Consider the following 9225-nt stretch of genomic DNA (forward strand, 5'->3'; position numbering starts at 1 on the left):
TTAGAAAATAAATAAATAAATAATAAATACATGATAAATAAATAAATACATAAATAAATAATCCTTTCATTGCAAGAAAGAAATGGTATCTGTTTTTATTTGATAACTGCTTTAGAGAAGACTGGATAATCTTTGCTACAAAGAGTTTCTCTGTGAAAGCTGCATTATTGCTCTGCACAATGTAGCACTACTGCCTCTAGAGGACATTCTGTGAAATTACTTCACCATTGGGTTTTAAACTACAAGACCACTCCCTAGTTTTTGGTCTGCAGTCCTCTGATAAGCATATACAGTCTTATATTTAAATTTTCTTATGCATTTTTGTTGATCCCTGTCCCTTTATCAGAACTGTGTCACCTCTTCATAAGCCTTTAGTAACCCATCTTAAACACTGACCAGTCTAAACAATACTTCTTTAGAAGTCTTATATTTACTAACATGACAGTTTTGTGCTTACTGCATCATACCACATTTTTGCATTAAAAATTTAGTAGGTAGAAAAATATCTGTCATTATCTCTATGAATGCTAAAAAACAAAAACTGTGGGTACATTTTGAGCCTAGAAAAATGACAAAAAAACATTCATCACAGTAAAAGATTTGTGAAGGTATTATTTGATCCATAAAGAGAAGCAAAACCAATAAATTGATAAGTATAAAACTACTCCCTTTGCTGCTTATCATAGTAAGGGACATCAAATTCACACAGCATAAAATTACTTTTTTGTCTTGAGGAAAAAAAACAGGAAAGAAAATTAGCTTTATTTATGTAATAATTTCTATGATATCCTGTTTGTGATTACAAGATTCCTAAGCTATCAAATACAAACACCTCAAATATCATATTTATCATTTAGAGTGTTAATTAAAAAACTAACCTTAACTTAACATATATATATGTATTTTAAAAAATAAGTAAATTCAATACAGTACCTTATAAAAAGAAGCACTCTGCATATGCCAAAAGCTGAGAGTGGCAGAAAAGGATTGTGTAAAGAGCTGAAAGTGTTTTTTCTCAGTGAAGATTTGTAGGTATCAACCCAGGTTTGGATCTGCTGCTGAAGATCTGCATTCCAAGGCAGAAAACTAGACAAAGAGCAGCTCCTGCAAAAATGGCTGCTTTTATAGGACCCTTTCTCTGCAGCAAGCACCAACCCCTCCCACTGTACCTCCTCCTGTGTAACACATTGGTCAGGACCAGATGAGAGGATGTGAGAAATGTTCCAAGCTCAGCATTGGGAATGATATGTCAGCAGCCTAAGTGGGAGTGGTAGAGCTATACATGCAAGCTGCCCCTCCTGCACTGAAAAAAAAAAAAGGTATTTTATGAGCACCCTGGCTTTTTCAGTGCTGTATCAAAACTTTGCTGCTACCTACTGGCAAAATTAAGATTCACAATTTTGCTGTTCAAACAAAGAGAATATTTTAGGTTGAATACTGACTGCAATGAAAAAACTTAGAATGTGACCACTGAAACACTTTCTCCAAAAACCCAAATAGAAATCATAGTTTTTTTTTCTGTTTCTTCCCCTTCTCAGTATAGTTAGTACATCAATTTATAAAACTTTTTAAAATATAATTCTTGTTCAGCAGTCAGACAGTCTTAGAGGCCAGTACTTGTTTAGGAAACAAACTGCAGAGGATATTGATGGTGGTAATATAACAACTAACAGAATAAAAAACATTTTTGTACAACATAGCATAACCAGAGATAAAAATAACAGTAGGTCAGAAACATCTCATAAACTTGTCAATAAAAGCAAATGGAAAAATGGAAAGCTAGCATGTTAAAAAGCTAATACTAGAATCATGCCACCTTTAATCATTTAAACCACCAAATAAAACTAAACATATTTTATAATATTAAAAGAAACCAAATAAACATACAAAATGTACTGTCTATAAGTCAGATTTGCTGTGTGTGTGTGTGTGTGTGTGTGTGTGTGTGTGTGTGTGTGTGTGTGTGTGTGTGCGCATGTGTGTTTGTGTCTGTTTTGTGTAGTGTATATAAAATGGGTGACAGTGAGAGCATTGTGGGTGATGTTAAGAATGTTCCATATGCACTCTGGTGTTGTACCACATTTCCTAAATAACATAACAAGTATCAGAAATGGATCATGCCCATAAAAACTCCTGGGGCTGTGGCCATTCCACCTCAGCAAGACAGCCAGACTCATGCATCGTAGCTCCACTGGCATGGCTTACCTCTTCACTTCTATGTATGCTACCCACTGGGCTTACACTCCCATGCCATGATAAGTATAAATTGTGACAGGGGTGACTTATGACATGTTACCTGCAAAACAGCAAGGTGCAGCTTATATGGAAAAATCATCCTCTTGTTAAGCGGTTAATAAACAAATCATTCAAGGACCATTTTCAGTCATGGCTTTAGTGAAAAGGACAAACATAAAGGCAATATATAGTGAATAATTCAATTACGCAGCTAACTACTACATTGTATGGTGTGCTAATCAAATATCAGTAGCCTGGGTGGCAACAATGTCATCTTGTTGCATTTTGAATGATCCATCTCTGATGTTTTGCTTCTTTCTGATTTTCCTTAGCCATTGTACTTTGTGATATGCTTCTGATTAATAAGACAGAAGGAAAATGTATATCAGAAGTAGCCCTCTGTGACCTGATTATTTTTACAGTCATATTCTACAGGTTATCCATCTAAATCAATATGTATCAATAGTTGCCCTCTGTGCATCTGTTTATTTTTATAGTCATCTTCCACAAGAATGTTTTTATTTTTAAAGTTATCTTGCACAACAATGTTTTCAGGTTCTCCAACTAAATCAGTGCTAAATTTATTTATCTCAGTCAAGATCTCTGTCCATTAAAATACTTTTTTTGAGTTAAGAAGTTACTTTAGAAGTAATATCGGCAAAGTGGTCCATTGTGAGTTTACAAATCGTGTAAGCACAATGCAATGCAAAACTGGTCATACAGATTGAAAATATTCATTACTCGAAAAAGTTGACCACATTCATAAGTAAGTGCTTGTTTATTTAAGTACACCTTTCAGAAACTGTACTAACACATTGGAATCTTTTAGCAGTAGTACAACTAACACTGCTGACAGACATATTTACTTCCTAGTAATAGGCTGTCCTGAAGAAAATGAAATAGACTAAGCATTTCACTTAGAGTATATTATCATTTGTACCTTGGGTTAAAATATTAACCACAAATAGTGTTCAGGACAATCAATATTACTACTGAATTATGTCAATAAGCACCAAACAAAATGTCTGGATTAGAAGCTGAACAAGCAAAGCTATCACTGATACATTTGTAGATGTACAGATGCATTAGTATAATATATTGTTTTTGGCATTAGTATAATTATCACACATTGGGAAGGCAGAACAATGTTAAGATGTTTATCACAGTAAACAAAAATGCAGTGAGATAACAGCATATGTAATGGAACCAGGTGTCATGCTTACTTTTAGAAGTTCAGAATAATCTAGAATAAAGACTTGTGATTCATGGGAGAGCGAGTGGAACAAATGGAATGGAGAACAGCAAGTGGGTATCAGTTTAAAGAGCAGATAATTCATAACCTTTGAAAAACAGTTTTAGTTAAGGGAATATGATAATGGTAGTTGAATCATCAACCACTAAGCAGATACTCATCTTCAGAGTTGTCTCTTCTGAAGACCTATGCATAGCTATATGTGGTCTGTCACTGTGAGAGTAATCATATCAGAGTTTTTTATTTACAAACATATTATCCTACAACTTCTTAAGAAGAGTTCTGTATTTGAGGTTTAAGTCCAGTTGTGATGTTGTTGTGTTGACACAATTGCCCACTGAATTTTATTCCTTGATAGTTAATGGAAGAGTTAACACTTTATTACTTAAACAGATCTTGAAAAGAAGACCTTTCAATTTTATTTAACAGCTTTCCAGGCTACAGAACACAATTCTGCTTACAATAGGATATGTAAAAGCTTATCACAGTTCAAACACCTCTTGGATAATTATCTGGCCTGCAAAATGTCCAAAAGTAAAATTATTCTTTGTGGCTTTGAAAGTTTGTGATTTACATTTCACAACTTTATCTATGATACTCTGAACTATTCCTTTATGTTAGGACATTCCATAGACTTATGTAATCTCACATCAAGAAAGACACAGGTAAGGTTAAGCAACAGTCAGACAACACACAGACACTTTTGAAATACTTAAGACTTATTTTCCATTAAACAGAAAACAGCCTCTCAGCAAAAAATATTACTCATCAGGGGGGAACCATGAATATTATCTTAATGGATGTTTTGTCTTTCACAGTGAATGTAATAATGGGAGCAAAATATGAATTTGTTGTCAGCATTTCCAATACATTCTGAAGAGGAAACAAGACAAGATCACATGATGACATGTACAAGTGTATCTCACATAGAAACAGGACTGCATGAAAATATTTTCCAGAAAGGATTATGCTTGAGAATTCAGTTCCAAGTAATAAATTTGGAAGGAGACACTAACAAACAAGAATGTTATCAGATTTCAAATAGTAGCCAACCTGTTATCTATTCACTACATGGATATCAAATATTTCACCTTGAGAACAGAGAGAAATAAAGCTTGACAGATAAATGGTGACCCCCTTGATGAGAACCGATAATCAGTAATTATGATCTGTTGGTACACAGAGCTTCTTGTATTCTGATATACAAACAGTTATAGAGAAAAGTGTGTAGGGGTTACCATGTCTGCTGTAACACAAGATCTGATCATAACAGGTTAAAGGTACCTAATGATCATAACCTTCTGGTTATATGTTCAAGACACTGACATATAATCAGCACACCGTATGTACTATAAAAGTTGTTGCAAACCTTTCAAAGCTGTTATGCTCAAGACTCATAGCAGAGTAGTGGATAAGTCATTTATCTTTTCACTATGTTTAGAGTGAAGTCCCCTACACCACCTTAGTAATACGTGATAACTCTAACCCTAACTCTACCCATGTCCCTAACCCCAACTTTGCACCTTACCTTGAAAAAAAACTTTCCATAACACTACCACAAAACAAGACCTTTTCTGACACACACAGCCAACAATATATACTTACATACATACATACATACACACCCCTAAAATAAACGCTTTACCTCATCCTTAGTCTAACACTAAAACACACATTACCACACATATTATAAAACCATCCCCTTCTCTTACCCTTACTCACAATCATTATATGTAAGCACACTTATTTTATTTTCCTTTGTTGACCTTGTTAGTCCCACTAGGGTAGTGGACTCTTTTCAGAGCAGGCTTGAGGTGGTATTTATACTACTACAGGAAAATTGGTGAGGACATCAGTGAACTTGCCCTGCTCATCATTATTGTGAGGGGGACCCATTTAGCCAGGAGCACTTCCTGTTTCCTTTCCAGGTGTAGAGGCAGCTTGGAGAAACAGGGAAGTAGATAAAGAGAGAAGGAGATGATGAAGTAGTGAGAGAAATGTAAGAAAGCAAATATTGAGACCAGATAATGTGTGCCAGATTTTTAGGAGATGTTTCAAAGTAATCACTTTGATGGAGATGAGTCAGCAAATGATGGATGTATAATTACAGTCCTCCAGTCAGGAGGGTTGCAGGATGAGTTACTTAAAGAAATGGTGATGTAGAGTGATTGGAGACATGTTGGGGCCAGGGTTAGGGTGTATGTCTCCACATAATAAAATATTTATGGAGATTGTATTCTGTACAGGGAGTTTAACTTCCTTCATAAGGTCTTTGACCTTAGTTTAGTGTGGATGGAGGTTGATGGTGAGGAGTTTGCATTTGTGCATGAAAAAGATAGGTGAATTAAGCATGTAAGGAGTTATTATGACATGGTATGGGTTGCCAGTACTATAAAGAGGGTGAGTAAGAGTAGGTTGTGGATTGATAGGAGAAACAGTTTTGTAGCAGGTAAGGAGAGATAGTAGAAGAAGTCAAGCTTGGTGAAAAAGAAGGAAGTGGAGGGGTGCAAGAAAGGAAAGGGTAAATGTGGAAGATGAATAGTGGGAGGAGTAGGGATAAGAAACTGAAGGGGGCGGTGGTGAGACTGAAGGTATATAAAGCTCTGTAGAACTAGAGGAAAAGGAAAGTTATGTGATGATATTTTGTGAAGTCACAGGTCAAGCAGAAGAAGCCGGTTAGTCAAAGTGTCAAGAAATAGAAGAAGGGGGAGTTGGTGAAAACGTAGAAGGGAGATTAACCCATGGCAGTGTGCATACTAAAGTTGGAGTTTTGCTAGTGTCTGTAGTTCACTTTAGATATAACAATTAGGCTAAAAAAACCTTAATCATGCTTAGTAGTGGGATCCTGGGAGTGAATGAATTTGGATGATGCTGTCTTTCAAGTAGGAGGGAGATTGGTTAAGCAGCTCAGTCTGCCTGTAAACTGTAATGGGCTAAAAGGAATAAGAAGGACAAGGAAAGCTAAGTTTTAAGTAGTTAAAGCAGGGAAAGAGACATGGAAGCCAGTTTAATACACTGTAACAAAAGAAAAAAAATAGCTATTAAGAAAGTTAGCCCAGTAATTAACTATGAACTTATGAAACCATGAATCTAAGGAAAAGGGAAATAAACATTTTAGAGTGCTTTCTGTATATTAAGATGAATTTGAATTTTGGAGTGGTGTAATACATGTGATGTATATGAAATTATATTAGAAGACACAAAAGTTTTAACAAATTAAGAAAGATTACAGAGAGAAAAACTATGGGGAGGAAAGATAATCTTGCAAATGAGAGATGTTCTGGAATAGCCATATTCTGTAGAACTATAGTAAAGATACTGGATCTAATTTTAACAAAAATTAGAAGATTAACAATTATAACGTTAAAATGGAACTAACAATTACATAGAATTATAATATTATATGCTTATACTAATTGTAAAAAAAAGTTAAAGCGTATTTCATCCGATTTTAGACTATTTAGTGATGAATGTGAATATTATGATAACAGGTTGCTTTAATTGTGATTTAAGAGACAAGACTAAAAAGAAAGGAACTTATGTAATATAATTTTATTCTTATACAAGAAAAATGTTAGAAGTTATAAGATGTGGTAAGTTAAAACTTTGGGACAAAAATTCAAGGACTTACAAAAGGGGTACATATAGAACTGAAATAGATTATTTCATAGTATCCAAAGGTTTGGTTATAGGATAAGGTAAGGCAGCTGAATCAGGATTTTCTGATCATCTTGCAATATAGCTGGATATAAAGGAAAACAATGAATATACAAAAATAGGCAAAGGAATAAAAAGGATAAATGTGAAAGGATGGAATAAAGAAGTAAAGAGATTAGTAATACAGTAATACAGTCATGGAAAGAGCATATTACTATGAGAACATTTTATAAAAATTGGTCTGAATGGTGGATTATATTTAAGGAAAAATATAAATCATGCTTTTTTACAGTGGCAATATGATGCGAGAAAGACAGAAAAAGAAAAATATAAAAGAGCATATAGTCCTGTAGTGGAAGATTTAGAACATAATGATAGTACTTTGACAAAGAAAAAGAATTCTATGAAAGATATCAAGAAAAATATAAGAACTGTTATATAAGCAAATATATTTTTACAAGGGGAAAGAGAAGAAGCAGAAAGTTACTTAAGCAGATTAGTAAAGGAAGATGGTAGTATAATGAGAGAAATAAAAATGTAAAAGGAGAAATAGAAAGTACTGAGAAAAAGATTATAAATAGTGCAGCACAATATGTACAAGAAATCTTTAAAATAAAAACAAAGTTGCGAAAAAAATGGAAAAGTAAAAAAAGTTAAAAAAGAGAATAAAGAGTTAGAAAAGGGAATTTCTTTAAATGAACGATAAAGTATTAGGACAAGTAAATATAGATTGGTCTGCAAGACCAGATGGAACAGGGTATGAAATGTACAAAAATGTAAGGGATTGGCAAAATATATATATATTTTTAAAGATTTTGAATGAATGGTTTAATGAAGATTTTATGTATTATGTAGCGGAATACCTAAATTGATATGGAAGAAGGAAGCTAGAGGAGAATTAAAAAAACTGGAGACCAATAGCATTGAATGATTATATGAACTTTTTGAAAATAATATAGAAGACATCTGAAACTAAAATGGAAAATATTACAAAATATAGTATATATAGTATAAAGGGGAAGGGTTGTCAAGAGTTATTAATGATAGAGAAATTGTAGATGACATTATGAATAGAAAAGAAGAAGCAAAAATCATGATAAGAGACCTTAATATGGCATTTGATGCTATTGGACATGAAATCATTAGGGTAATAATGGAAGAATATAATATAAGTGAGAAAGTTAGAAAATTATGTATGTCAGCGTATAGTAATAATAAAGTAAAAATACTTGTAAATGGCTGGTTAAGCCAAGAGGTACATATGAATAGTGGTGTAAGAAAGGGATGTCCAATGAGTTGTATACTCTTTGCATTAATTATGAATGTGATAATATGTGAAATAAATCACAACATGAAGCAAGCAGTGTATATAAAATCTGAAGGGTTAAGAATTCCAGTTCTGTTAACAAATACAGATGACATAATAATTGCAAAAACAAATTTTTAATTAAAAAAAAATAATAATTTCCACAAAAGAGTATCTAGAAGTGATAGGGATGCCTTTAAATAAAGAGAAAAGGAAAGGTTTAGGTGATGTAGTGAAGATAGGAAGTATATATTTTACAATGAATACAATTTCAGTGCTAGGTATACAATTTGGGAATAAAAATGTAACTTAAATTCAGTGGGAGAAACAATAAAAGAAATAAAACAAACTTGTCTTTTCCTGAGAACATATAAATTATCATTCAGAAAAAGGCTTATTTGATAAATTCAGTATTGATGGGAAAATAGCATACTTAGCAAGTGTATTTATGTTGCCAACAGTATTCAAAAATAATTATTGCAGATAAAGTTTTAATTTATATGGGGTTCTAGACTAAACCCAGTAAAAAGAGGAATTCTGTATGTAAATAAAGAGGAAAGAGGTTTAGGGTTAATTAACCCAGTAATATATGCTGCTTCAATAATTTTGTACAAAGTGTTAAAGCAGATAAATAAAAAAAAGATGAGACATTAGTAGCAAACTTGGGTAAATATAAATATTATAAATTTTGGGGTATGGTAAAAAAAGAGTAAAAGAGAAAATGAGTGTATACATCAAGAAATAAAATGTTACCAAGAAAAATATTTTTGGACAC

At 33.1% G+C, this 9225-nt stretch overlaps 1 protein-coding gene across 2 annotated transcripts in view; it reads right to left on the reverse strand.

Moving 5' to 3' along the window:
* The window catches only part of LOC122787735, a 58212-nt gene extending 57131 nt beyond the window's left edge, over positions 1-1081 (reverse strand). For both annotated transcript variants that reach the window (XM_044054597.1, XM_044054598.1), the window contains exon 1: positions 934-1081. The gene's annotated coding sequence lies outside the window, so the exon portion shown is untranslated. The remainder of the gene's footprint in view (positions 1-933) is intronic.
* Between the last annotated feature and the right edge of the window lie 8144 nt (positions 1082-9225).

The sequence above is a fragment of the Protopterus annectens genome, chromosome 13.part0 (assembly GCF_019279795.1).
Source record: "Protopterus annectens isolate FY-2018-M chromosome 13.part0, PAN1.0, whole genome shotgun sequence".
Lineage (NCBI taxonomy): Eukaryota > Metazoa > Chordata > Ceratodontiformes > Protopteridae > Protopterus > Protopterus annectens.